We start from the raw sequence: 12392 nt of genomic DNA on the forward strand, positions 1-12392 counted from the left end.
GAAGCATGAGTCAGAATTGGAACAATGCTTCCCCAGTACCACATGCTAAAGGGAAAGAGGAAACATGTTCAGGAGACACTCACCGGTCAAGTGTGGCTCAAGTTCAGTGAAGGAGCAGTTGCCAACGAGATGTTTAAAATGAGTGGGTCCAGATTGCCACAGGCTTCAAATACCATGTGCACAAGTTCGTATTTGATTGTGGGCTTTTTTTTTTAAATTTTTTTTTCAACGTTTTTTATTTATTTTTGGGACAGAGAGAGACAGAGCATGAACGGGGGAGGGGCAGAGAGAGAGGGAGACACAGAATCGGAAACAGGCTCCAGGCTCCGAGCCATCAGCCCAGAGCCTGACGCGGGGCTCGAACTCAGGGACCGCGAGATCGTGACCTGGCTGAAGTCGGACGCTCAACCGACTGCGCCACCCAGGTGCCCCGTGGGCTTTTTTTTTTTTAATTTTTAATTTTTAATATTTTATTTCTTTTAAGTTTGTTTATTTATTTTGAGAGAGACAGAGAAAGAAAATGCAGGAGGGGCAGAGAGAGAAAGAATCCTAAGGAGGCTCTGCACTGTCAGCACAGAACCCAATGTGGGGCTCAAACTCACGGCGAGATGATGACCTTTAGCCAAACCAAGAGTCAGTTGCTTAACTGACTGAGCCACCCAGGTACCCTGATTGTGGGCTTTTTGTTAACACAAGGAATGATAATGTTCAATGGTAGAATCCATGAGTGAATTAAGTGAGGGTCACAATAAAAATAACTTCCTTTCCTCATTGTCAGTGGGGTTACCGTCACTGTTTCTCATCCTGACTCACTTTCAGTTCTTCAGAGCCCTCCCAATAGTTGTTTCTTCAGAGCTTCAGAGCTCTTCCTAATGCACAGACAGCAGAAACCAGTTCCTGATAGCAAGAGCTTCAGTGAGATAAGCTCTTTACTAAGAAATAATAATATTGGTGAGGTAGGGACAGTGTGGAGGGGAAGAGCATGGAGGCAGTCAGGCAGTCAGCAGGGTGTGGTGAGGGCTTGCCATCTGTGACCATGGAGGCGGTAACCACGTAAGTCCATCATAAGGGTCATGAGAGCAAGCTATTTCCAGATAGCTTCCTTTGTGCATTGCATAATTAAGACTTGCCTTTTCACCATAAAACACTATTGTCTTTTTAAATTTACATGTTCCACAGCATAGTAATGACCTCAAAAGATTTTGTGACATCCCCTAAGCTGGCGCCTGAGACCCCAGTTCCCTGCCTGGCACAGTCCCACTCACACCTTTCCTCCTAGAGCCCACAGTAGAGCTGCTCCTCGCCCTCACCACTGTCTGTCTTTGGGTCCTCAGGCTGTCCTCAAGGTCACATCCTGTCAGCCAAGGAGCACCTCCTTCTCCCTCCTCATTCTTTTTCCTCTGAAGGTCGACTGACAGAGATATTACATCTGTTGGATTAATAAAGAAAGGATACTCATGGTGGAGGAGAAAGAGTAGAGACCCATATTTCAGTAATTAGAGTAAGAAAAGCCATCATCTAGAGTTAAGCAATTCCACATCTAGGTCAGTACCCGCAGGAAACTCACACACGTGTTCCAGAAGAAAACCATGAGAATTGTGGAGCAAAGCACAGAAAATCTCTCCCATGTTCATCAACTGGAGAATTGATGAATTGTGGTTATGTATGTGCCTTGGGATAGTACACAACACTGGCAGCTGTGCACATCAGCATGGGTGAGTCTCACTGCTGAATGACAGAAGCAGGTCAAACATAGAACCCCATTTCTAGAATGGTTTGAAAATGAGACCAAACAAGACATGGTTACATATTTGGTAGTTTCTCTTGAGAAAAGTATGCCTGTGGTGGAAAAGAGATGTCATGTTGAAAATATGCACAAAAGGTTCAACAATGTTGGAAATTTTCCTATTTCATAAATAAGGTTTTGGATATACAAGTATGAAATTTTCACATTTTAACATTTCTGAAGGCAGAATGATCCCTAAGTGACATTGTTGTCATTGTCACAGAAATAACCAATTTATTTTAGCAACTTTTCATATATTTACAAGAGTGACATGTGTCAAAAATTAGCCTGAAGTATTAATGACTTAATGAGTATCGAATACAGATTTGTAGGGACAAGTCATTGTGTCCATTTAGTTGGCATTGGTTTTCTCTCTTGAACCACTGGCCTTGTAGTTCAAGTGAAATACGGATTTTTTATTTAATCCATACATGTATGACACATGGAGTGTCTCACATATGTGATGTATTTTGTGATAAATAATCTATGGTCTTCATATCTCCATCTGTATACAGATACAAAGATCTGTAATTTAGGACTCCTCAACAGGGGCATGGGAGGGATTGTGGCACAGACTTCTAGTTGACTACTTCATGTCCATTCTTCCTTTCCTTACTAAAGACCTTAATCTAATTAGGAAGAGTTCCCACCCCCACCCCTCATAGCACTGATTTCTTACTGCCTGAGGACAAATAGAGAAGAAAATGGGGCTTATTAACATTGTTAGTAAGTGCCCCGCTTGTTGAAATGAACCTTTTAATATTTCATCACTTTTTAAAAATATATTTTCATGGGGCACCTACGTGGCTCAATTGGTTGGGCGTCTGACTCTCGATCTTGTATCAGGTCATAATTTCATGGGTTTGTGAGTTTGAATCCCACATCAGGCTACACACTGTCAGTGCAGAGTCCTCTCTCTGTCCCTCCCTTGCTTGTGTGCTCTATCAGAATAAATAAATGAACTTCAAAACAAACTTAAAATATATACATATATTGAATACACACACACACACACACACACACATATATATATATATATATGTATGTATATGTATGCTAACTTTTCTTATTAGAGATGTTAAGATTTTACATTTTATTTGCCAGACAGTGTGGCATTGTATTGTGGTCAACTGAATTCTATGGGACTCAAGTGTTTGAACACATCCTATGGAGAATGATGATCTTTGAGTTTGCATCTCACCTGGCTAGGTTCAGCCATAGGTCCTACTGTCACCTGTGGTTTTTGCTTTCTACATCGGTATTTCCAGTGTGATTGCTATCTGTCCCCATTCAGTGTGCATGGTTTGGAGTCTATGGAAGTCTACCACATACTTTTGTTTTCAAAGATTTGGATATGCTCTTTACTTTTAGATTCAGGCTTCTACAGTCTGGATACAAGTCTAGTTTATACACAGATTCATAGGATTGCTTATTATCTCAGCTACCTCCCCACCATTTTCGTATTCCTAGGGGTCTTTTCCTGGTCTTCTTACTAGAAACTGGAACTTTTGTTACGTTGTTCTGATGTGCACTTTCCATGACTGTGTCTGTTTCCCTCCCAGGCAATGAGAGGATGTGAAACAAAAGACCAACAGGAATGCTTGCTTTCCATACTCGTAGGATTACAGATCCCGTAGTCAGAGAGGAGTGTTCTGCTTCCATCCTATTATATATGCCCATCTGGTCACTGTGGGTACTGGTGCTACAGGATTAGAGAGCTCTTTCTGTGAGCTATCAATATGAAGTTCTAGGTTTCAGGTTTCCTTTGACTACAGGCTAAGAGAAACCAGAAGAATAATTTTGTAAAAATTAAAAAGGACAGTTTTTTTTGTTAGGTAGTACTTCACTATATATTTTCCTCAAGTATTTCATTATGTATCTATAAAATCTAGGGGCGCCTGGGTGGCTCAGTCGGTTGAGCATCTGACTTCAGCTCAGGTCATGATCTTGCAGTCTGTGAGTTCAAGCCCCACGTCGGGCTCTGTGAAGACAGCTCAGAGCCTGGAGCCTCCTTCGGATTCTGTGTCTCCCTCTCTCTCTGCCCCTCCCCAGCTCATGCTCTCTCTCTGTGTCAAAAATAAATAAACGTTAAAAAATTTAAAAAATAAAATAAAATCTATAGATTTATATTTCCACTACCATAATATTGTTGCCAATAAAGTTGACAATCATGGCTTAATAATTCAGTAACTATTTAAATTTCCTTAATCATCTCATGATATTTTCAGTAGGTTCATGCTAAATAAGACTCAGACTAGATCCATGCCTTGTGTTTGGTTCATATGTCACTTAATTTTATGGCAAAAAATTGTGGTCTATGTTTGTAAATAATCTATGAAGAATTGAAAAAAAAATATGTATCCAGCCATTGCCTTGTGGAGTGTTTTCTGAGTGTCACAGTTTTGTGTAAGTCTAAGGTATCCTCACTGATGTTCATCTTTTTAGTTCTATCAATTACTAAGAGATTTAAATATTTGACTATAATCCTAGATATGTTGGCTTTGCCTTCCAGGTCTACCAGGTTTTTTTGTTTTTCCCATGTATTTTGAAGCATATCTATTTGGTGAATAAACATTTAAGATTTGTTTTTGATACATTGGCTCTTTTATCATCTTGAAATGGCCATCTTTATTCCTGATGATATTATACATTCTGAAATCTGATTTGCCAGATATTAATAAAGAGCCACTCCACCTATTTGGATATTATTATTAGCATAGTGCTTTTCCCTCCTTTTATTTTTAATGTTTGTTTCTATATAGTGAGTTTTTTATAGTGTTTCTTTTTTTAATATTTTAATGTTTATTTATTTTTGAGAGAGAGAGAGAGAGAGAGAGAGAGAGAGGGAACAGGAGGGGGAGGGGCAGAGAGAGACGGAGACACAGAATCTGAAGCAGGCTTCAAGCTCTGAGCTGTTAGCACAGAGCCCAACGCCGGGCTTGAACTCACAAACCGTGAAATCATGACCTGGGCCAAAGTTGGACGCCCAACCTACTGAGCCACCCAGGTGCCCTATAGTGAGTTTCTTATACACAGAACATAGTCAAGTCATGTTTATATGTGTCTAATTTGACAAATTTTGTGTTTTAATTGAGTCACTTGGGCTACATATAATCAATGTTACTAGTGATATGTTTGCATTTAATTGTACCACATTTCTGTTTATTTTCTGTTTGGCCCGTGTGTTCTGTGCTGTCTTTTTCCTATTATTTTGGCTTTGTTTTTGATTAAATAGTTTTGGGTGATTACATTTTATTGTCTGATAGATTCTTAACCAAGTGTTTACAGTATATATAGTTAATTCATCATAATCTAACTTCAAGTAATACTATGTTCAGGTAAAGTTAAAAAACATGCAGTAGTTTACTTCTGTTTACCCCTCTTCTGGATTTTGCACTATACTTGACGTACATTTTACTTTTACTTAAATTAGAAAAGCCACACCACTATGTTATTCATTTTCTGTTAGTCATACCATTGTTTCTTAAAGAGATTTAAATATTAAAATATAGTTTTCTCTACTTTTATCATTTTTCATTCTTTCCACTCTTTTTGTAGATCCTGATCTTTATCTGTTATAGTTTCCTTACAATTAGACAACATCTTTTTTTTTTCTCAAATTGACCTTAGTGGCATTTATTAAATAATCTAGTCAAGGACAGCAAACTGTACATTCACTTCATGTGCACATAAAACATTTAACAAAATAGGTCTGTTTTTTCTTAAGAGTTTATTTAAATTCCAGTCGGTTAACATACAGTGTAATGTTTCAGCTGTAGGGTATTGTGATTCAACAATTTCATACATTACCTGGTGCTCATCACAACAGGTGCACTCCTTAATCTCCATCACCTATTCACTCTGTCACTTCACCCACCTATCCTCTGGTAATGATTAGTTTTTTTTCTCTATAGAGTCTGTTTCTTGATTTGTCTCCCTTTTTTTCCCTTTTGTTCATTTGTTTCTTAAATTCCACATATGAGTGAAATTACATGATACTTGTCTTTCTCTGACTTCACTTAGCATAATAATCTCTAGCTCTATCCATGTCCTTGCAAATGGTAAGAATTTATTCTTTTTGATGGGTTAGTAAATATTCCATTGTAGATGTATATACCATATCTTCTTTATCCATTCATCAAAACAAGAGTACTTGGGCTGTTTCCATAATTTGGCTATTGTTGATAATACTGCTATAAACATTGAGGTAAATGTATCCCTTTGAATTAGTATTTTTGTATCCTTTGGATAAATATCTAATAGTGCAATTGCTGGATATTAAGGTAGTTCTACTTTTCATTTTTTTTGAGGAACGGCCATACTCTTTCCCTCAGTAGCTGCTCTAGTTTGCGTTCCCTCCAGCAGTGAAAAAGGTGGTTCTCCACCCACTTTGGAGAACATCTTTTAAAATTTCTTTTATTTTGGATGTAATGAATTCTTTTAACATTTGTATGTCTGAATAAGTCTCTGTATTATATATACTTTTGAATGTATTTTGCTAGATGAAGAATTCCATATTTATTTTAAAATATTAGTACTTTAAAGAAATTTCTGTATTTCATTTGTACTGTTTCCATTGAGAAGTCTGCTGTGATCTCACTCATATGTGGAACTTAAGAAACAAAACAAATGATCATAGGGGAAAGAAGAGAGAGGCAACCAAGAAACAGATTCTTAATTATAGAGAACGAATTGAGGATTCTCAGAGGGGAGGTGGGTGGAGGATGGGATAAAAAGGTGACGGGCATTAAGGACTGCACTTGTGATGAGCATGGTGTTCTATGGAATTGTTGAATCACTGTATTGAACACTTGAAACTACTATAATAATGTATGTTAACTAACTGGCATTGAAATTAAAAAAAAAAACCCTCTTTTTCTGTTAGCCTACTTAAGTTAACACACAATCCCATTATAGGATTAGTAGTTTCTAAATGTAACTGTATATTTACTTTTACCTGTGTTCTGTACTTTGATATGTTTTCATGTCTCTGATAATTGTCCTTTTATTTCACCCTGAAGAACTACAGCAGCATTTTTTGCGAGGCACATCTAATGGTGATGAATTTCCCTCAGCTTTTGTTTGTTAAATTATTTATTTGTCTTTTGTATCTGAAGGATAACTTTGCCAGATAGAGCAGTTTTTTTTTTTGTTTTTGTTTTTTGCTTTGTTTGTTTGTTTTTCTGGAAATTGTTTTCTTTTAGCACTTTGAATATGCCATTCCATTGTCTCCTGGTCTTGAGGGTTTCTTCTGAGAAATCCACTGATAGCCTCAGGGGTTTACTTTGTAGGTTTCAATATATCTTTCTCTGGGTGCTTTTAGGATTCTCTTTGTCTTTGATATTTGACTGTATCATCATTATATGCCTTAGAGAAGGTTGTTTTGAATTGATATAATAGAATGATCTATTAGCTTTGTGAAACTGGATATCCAATTGTCTCCAGGTTTGCTAAGTTCTAAGCTATTATTTCTTTGAGTAAACTTTCTGCTCCCCTCTGTTCTCCTTCTGCAACTCCAGTGATTCTGTTTGTACATTTGCTAGTGGTCTGTACATCTGTATCATTTATTCACTGCTTTTTTTTCTTTCCTGTTTTTTTTTCATTTTCTCCTCTGATTGGGTAATTTCACAGTTCTTATTTTGTAGCTCACTAATTCTGTCTTTCATATTGCCTAATCTATTTTAAATGCCCTCTGTTCCATCGTTTGCCTAATTTATTGTAATCTTCAGCTGCAGAATTTGTTTCTCTCTTATGAGTTCTCTCTTTGTTAAATTCCTAATCTGTCCTCCATGTATTATCTTCCTAATTTCATTGAATTCTCTTTTTTGTTTTCTTGAAGTTCTTCAGTTTCCTCAAAATAGCTATTTTAAACTCTTTATCAAATAGATAGAAAAATCTTCTGTCTTTGATTTTAAATATTTGAGGTTTATTGTTATCTTTCAGAGGTGACAGGTTTCCTTGATTCTTCATGTTCCTTGGAGTTTTTACATTTGAAGTAGCAGACATCTCAGATCTTTAATAGGGAGTGGGATACACTGTTTGTTGGTCCTGTTATATATGTGGCTTTCTCCAACTTTCTGTGGATGTATTGCTTCACACTGCTTGCTCCCTCTTGTGGCAGAATTCATAAGATTTTATGTCTTTCCTGGTTCTTATTATTAACAGGCCCAGTATCTGAAAACCTCTTTCTTGTATTTTGCAGTGTGGCACCATAGGTAAAGCTTGTGGTTTCTAAATGATGGAGAATGTTCTCACTACGGCACCTGGGAGCACACACACAGGAAGCCTGCCTCCAGTGAAGGAAGGTGTGAATTTAACACTTGGGGCATCAGGGGTGCTTAAGGCCTCCTTGTGGACCCTTATGTGAGGTTTACTCAGAGGCTCACATATAAGCTTTCTTCTGAAGTGCTGTGTCCAGTCAGCAGGACTGTATCCTTTAATGAACTTTAGCATTCTTATCTGCATCTTTATCTGTTCCTCCTCCCAGTCATCTCCATGACTGGATTCAGTAGGTTGTGTGCTGCTGTAGAGAACCAGGCTTCTCCAGCAGTGTCTTGCACAGCTAGGGTAACCAGGACTCATGCCCACTGTGGGAGAGGTCATCTTTGGCCAGTTTGGCCCCATGCTCTGTTGTTCAGGGAAGGAGCACACTGACAGAGTTTCTCATATGCTGTCCAGTATATTCAAACCTCTTCTTTTTTTTTTTCTTTGAATTATTTTTTAAGTTTATTTATTTACTTTGAGAGAGAGAGAGAGAGAGAGTGAGAGTGTGAGTAGAGGAGGGGCAGAGAGAGAGGGAAACACAGAATCTGAAGCAGGTTCCAGGCTCTGAGCTGTCAGCACAGAGCCTGACACAGGGCTCCAACCCATGGACTGTCACATCATGACCTCACTGAAGTTGGACACTTAACCAAGTTAACCACCCAGGTGCCCCAGCAAACTCATTTCTTACTTGCTCCCTCCGGATACTCTAACATTCCCTCGGCAAGGCTGGACTTCTGCAGAGTCTCTTTCCTTGGAGGTGGACTGCCTAAGTCAGCACTCTGCAGGTTTTCCCTAGCTGCAGCCAGGGGTTTTGGGGCTGGGTTTGTCAGCTCATATTGATTCTGCAGCCCATACTGAAGTCTGTCCTCAAATTACCATATGCTCAGTGGGTGAAAATTCTTACATGTCCCTTGGCATGTGTCCCTGGATCCCACAGCTCCCAGAGGGGCACTCTTGTTTGTGGATAAAGGTCCTCTTAGTTGCTAAAAAGGGGGACAAAAAGAGGGACATCTGTGCCACTGTGATGGTGATCTCATCAGCCATTCCTTATGTGTAGGATTGCTATTGACAGATTTTCACAGCTTACTGTCTGTATTCCTGAATGATAACTTTGCTGAATGTAGAATTCCTGATTTATCGGTTTTTCTTTCAGCACTTGAGAAATGTGCCACCTCCTTCTGACTTCCATAGTTTCGGATGAAAAATCTACTTTCATTTAGACATGTTTTCTTGTACAGGAACTGTCATTTCTTTCTGTCTGCTTTTACTACTTTTTTTCTTATTAGTGGTTTCTAAAACTTTTATGATGTTATATCTTGTCATACATTTCTTTGGGTTATTCCTATTTGAGGTTCACTAATTTTTTTTTTATTTTTGAGAGAAAGCAAGAGCTTGAGTGGGGGGAGGGGCAGAGGAAGAGACAGAGGGAAAGAGAGAGAATCTTAAGCAGGCTACATGCTCAGCATTGGACCCAACATTGGGCTTAGTCTCATGACCCTGATATTATGGTCTGAGACAACATCGAGTTGGATGTTCAAACAACTGAGCCATCGAGGGGCCCCTATTGTTTTTTTTTTTTGAATATGTTTAAGTTTATGTCTTTCACTAAATTAGGGGATTTTTAACAATTATTTAAGTGTTCTCTCCATCCCACATTCTGTGTCCTCTTCTTCCTCTGTAATACCAATCCGATTACTTTATTTTTGTGACACAGATTGATGAGCTCTGTTCATTTAACTTTTGTTGTATTTTGTCTCTGTTGTTCAGATTGAGTAAATTATATTGATCTGCCATAATGTTCACTAATCTTAACTTCAGTCATCATGATTCTATGGAGACTATTATAGAATATTTTTATTTCAGTTATTGTTGTTTACTTCTATAATTTTTATTTGGCTCTTTTTTATATCTTCTATTTCTTTACTGAAGTTCACTTTTTCATCTTTACTGTTATTTATAATTTATTATTGGCATGTTTTTATAATATCTGCTTTAATTATTTTTTCAGATAATTTCAACAGATGATTCGTCTTAGTATTCAAATTGGTTGATTGACCTTTCTTATATCTTTGATTTTTCTGTTTCCTGGTATGAAGAGTGGTTTCCAGTTGTATACTGGGCTTTTGGGCTTATGTTAGAGCCTGTTCTAGTCTTCTATTCTAGCTGATATTTGTACCATATTTAAGTATAGCATCCAAAGCCTACTTTGGATTCCTGCCATTGCTATTTGGTAATATTATATGGTATTTGAGGGATGATGGACTTGCGGGATGGAGGATATTTCTGCTGCTCTCATCTCCAGGTACTCTGTGCTTATGAGTTTGCACTCTTTCTCTGCTGTTGTTCCTGGAGGAGAGAAGTGCTGACTTGTATTCTCTTCTGTTACCCAGAAGAGGGCAAAAGCCACAGGGTCTAGGTGGAGAGTTAGGAGACCCTAGTCCTGATTCCTTGCTGGTGTGGGTGGAAGGCCACTGGTTCCCTTGCCTGGATCATATTCTGTTGCTAGGTGGAGATGCAGGTGTGTCTTCGTATGTATGGCTCCCTGCCTTGGACTGGAGGGCCAAAGACACTGGTGCCTTCCTGCTTTCTCTTGCCACTGGATGTAGAAATGGGGGGTGTCAGGTTAAGCACCAGGAGAGGGAACATAGGTGAGAAGAGGGGTCCACCTGTTGCCTCCTGGTGTGGGTTGGTGATGAGGTCAGGTGATGACTGGGTTCTATAGTCAGCAGGTTTGGGACAGGGAATGGGTTAATACCACTAGCTGTGCTGGCAGCACTGATACAGGTAGATGAAACCAGGCACTGCCACAAGTCATGGGTCTTCCTGCTAAGGCCTGTGGTTAGCTGACCTACACTAGATGTGAGTGGGTGGTGCTTCCAGATTAAGTTGGGCTAAGTCATATGCTGCCATCCATTTGACTTTCTCCTGTATCTGTGAGTTGACTTTAGACCATGGTCTGTTATGAACTGGGCTGAAGAAACTTATCTGTGAAAGCTTTGTCCTGCATTTCTCTAGTTACCTCTGAGTCCAGCAGACTTACCTGGGGTTGTCCATAAGAGTGATAGAGGCAGAAACAAGCAAGTGTGCTTGCATAGGTAATTTCCAACCCTCTACATAACTTCCACTAACTTCCAGTGGCCCAAGTAAGTGACATGGCTGAGTCCAGGGAAGGAAATCTGGGCCAACGAAATGAAAGTCAACTATATATTTTTTTTAAATATTTTAAAATACTTCTTTTTTTAAGTTTATTTATTTACTTTGAGAAAGAGAGAGTGACAGGGAGAGAGTGAGAGAGAGAGAGAGAGTGTGTGTGTGTGTGTGTGTGTGAGTGGGGAAGGGGCAGAGAGAGGAAGAGAGAGAGAATCTCAAGCAGACTCCATGTTGTCACTGCAGAGCCTCACATGGGGCTCAATCCCATGGCTGTGAGATCATGATCTGAACAGAAACCAACAGTCAACTGCCTGAGCCATTTGGGTGTCTGTCAACTATATTTTTAAAGATATACGCCTAATGAAAAAATTTTGAAAAAAATTAAAAGAATGCTGATTACAAAGTTAAGATATGTGGTCATTAAATGAGTGATTGCTTTATAATATTTTGTAAAACTTCACATTATTTCGTAGAAGTTTTCAGTGTATGTTTTACTTTTAGGAATACAAAATACTAGGGTTAATTTCAGGAGGATCTACCAAGTGGATCTGTGAAATATAGTGTATTTTTATTGTTTTAGAATCTGAGGAGGGTTAATATTACAACCAGGTCATATATCGATCTAAGAGGACAGGTAGAAGGAAGGGAATTGCCTGTGTTACTTATGCACATGTGTTTTGTTCCTTAGACTTGGAAGGTCACTGTCAGTTTCCTTGTCGGTTGTCAGGAAATTAGAAAATGTACCAAACATTCAGTTACTGGTTGTAGTTCCCTCAGAAAGATGAACCAGGAGCTATGCCTTGGGCAAAAGAATCAATCCCTTAACAAAAGTTACAGTTACTTAAAGTTTGCAGTCTTTCATTATATTGGAGAACATGTTTTTCCCTAGGAAAATAAATATCATAGGACAGTGATGTCACAATTTATCTGCAGCAGTATTAAGAATTATGTACTAAATTTTAGTCAGTGGTGAATTATTTATCCATATTAGACAATTTAAAGTCAATAAAGGCTCATTTAATGAGCATAGAATTATGAAGACCAACCCATGGTCTCCTGGGTGTTTGTGACCCTGAGTTCACCCATTTCTTGGTTATTAACTTGGCAACTAAAGTAATACATTGATGTAGATGAGTCTACAATAAGTTTACTTGGATGAGAAGAAGAGGGGTTAGAAAACTGCTGCCATGTT

This window comes from Lynx rufus, unplaced genomic scaffold (assembly GCF_022079265.1).
Source record: "Lynx rufus isolate CCGP_SWC_20201006 ecotype Redwood Valley unplaced genomic scaffold, mLynRuf1.p SCAF_1, whole genome shotgun sequence".
Lineage (NCBI taxonomy): Eukaryota > Metazoa > Chordata > Mammalia > Carnivora > Felidae > Lynx > Lynx rufus.